The sequence below is a fragment of the Atta cephalotes genome, assembly GCF_000143395.1.
Source record: "Atta cephalotes unplaced genomic scaffold scaffold00023, whole genome shotgun sequence".
Taxonomy (NCBI): Eukaryota; Metazoa; Arthropoda; class Insecta; order Hymenoptera; family Formicidae; genus Atta; species Atta cephalotes.
In genome coordinates, this window is record NW_012130087.1 from 1,151,228 (window position 1) to 1,153,532 (window position 2,305).

Here is a 2,305-nt window from a genome sequence, read left to right on the forward strand (position 1 = left end):
TATTTATTAAATATTCCAATGGTCATTAATATAAATTAGTAACATAATATTTTTTTCATAAAATGTAATATTAATTTTAAAAAATATAATTAAAGGAAATGACTGGTATACGCGCATCGATTTGTTCCTTTTAGATTCGAAATATTTTTATAGCTTTACATTAGAAATATTAATTTCTGTGTAATTGCGCCGAATAGTCTAAATATAGATAGTAAGAAACACTTTGCATTTTGCAGCGCGTCCATGCCAATAATAACCTTTGCCGAATGCCTATGTGCTGCACGAAGCGCTAAGTCGAGACGAAATCACAATCTGAATATACTGTAGCAATAGTTATTTTAAATCATTATATAAAGAAAATTGTATTTCAAAAACAAAAATAAAAAAATTGGAAAAATATTGTAGCGAAGAATAAATTGAAAATAGCATTTGTCATTTCAATATTAATTTTAAGATATAATAATGCCAAATTGGTCAATTATAGATTATGTTTATAAATATATAAACGATTATCTGTCTGTCTGACGCCTCAATTGTGTTAGTAATCGCGCATTTTATGCGCTCACTAAAACTATCAATGCATGATAATTTTCAATCACAGATTATACTTTTTAATTGTTATCTATAATTAGCCAGTATTTAAACTTTTATATCTCAAAAACTATTGATCAGACAAATAATGAATATTTTTATAATTTATTTTTTTTTTTTAGAACTTTCTTGCTGTAGTATTTTAATTTGCGAATTTTAGGTGCATAAATTTCTGGTTTAACTTCTTCTAAATTGCCTTAAGCAATATCTACAGTGTTCAATAATCGAATATAGTGATTAAATAAATCTTGACAAGGATGCGAATATTGCTGCTAAATTCAAATTAAACTCGATCAGATTCAATTTCTACGCATTAACGATCAATTGAGCACCGCACGTGCTACAATCACCATACGTAAATATAATACAAAAAGTGATTTAGGCCCAGTTCAGTCAACTCACATTAACTCTTAACCGAGGTTAAGACAACTTATTCATTGTCTCTTTCTAATTCTAGAATTGGAAAGAGATGAGAAACAAGTTGATTATGACTTAACCGTGTGGAATTTACATATTGTCCTCTGTCATCTACGACTCTATGATCAATATAATAGTGACATATTCGAATCAATCTTTTCTTAACAAAAACTAAGAAAAAAATTAATCCTAGCATATCTCTAAGTATGATGAGGCTGCGGTTGATTTGGACGTTTTCAACATTATATTTTTATTTTTTATTTTGCGTCTAATGAACGATAAAGACAAAATGATGATTACAAACGCTTAAAACACGTGAGTGTCCAAATCGACCGCAGTGATAGCAAAGACAATACGCGGCAAAATTTTTAACATAGAAGAATATATTTAGATTGAAGAATTCTTAGACAAAAAGCAGCTCGGTAGACTTGAGCCATCAGATATTATATATATATTGGTCAGTGATTATGCAATAGGATGTGCGTAATGTAAAATGCCTTGTAGAATGATAACGTACTACACATTCAAATAGGAACTATTAAGCAAATAACATCGATAACGAGCACAATAATTGCCGATAAGTTCTCACTAATAATAACATTCGAATAATAACATGCGATGCACCGTTAAACTTGTGCGCGACTGTCACTTTGTCCGCATTCGTCGCTTACATTGGATGAATCGTTTTCGACTGGTGTATGAATCTGTCGCGTGATAAACCGTTTTGCTAATTAGGATTCCGCATCCGCATTTGCGCATGTGTACGCGCATTAACATGGATAAAGCGTTTGGAACAACAGAAGCGGAACGAAGTTGAGCACGAGGCAACTGTTATTGCAGGTGCAGTCAGGTGGGTATGACATATCTCGTTCTGATGCAACGTAATATATACTCGCGTGCAGATCGCGTGCGATACATGATGAATGCAAATAATGCGCTAATTACAGCGCTTCATTCGAACAAATTTCGTCCGCATCACGTAACCATTCAAGCTTGAATGCCTCGAATGGCGGGAATATAAATATCGAGCATATATTAATTTAACTTTTACAAGTTTTACATAAATTCCTGTTGATGTATTCCTACATTTTGATTATTTTTAATAAACGCATTTGTTATAAACAAAGATTCTAAACCTAAATTATTTTCGGTATATATATATATATATATATATATATATATATATATATATATATATAATTATTATTATTATTATATTATTATTTATTAGTACGTATAGTAAGTTAGTAAGTAAAGTAAGTAAGTAATAATAATAATAACTAAATAAATATATATA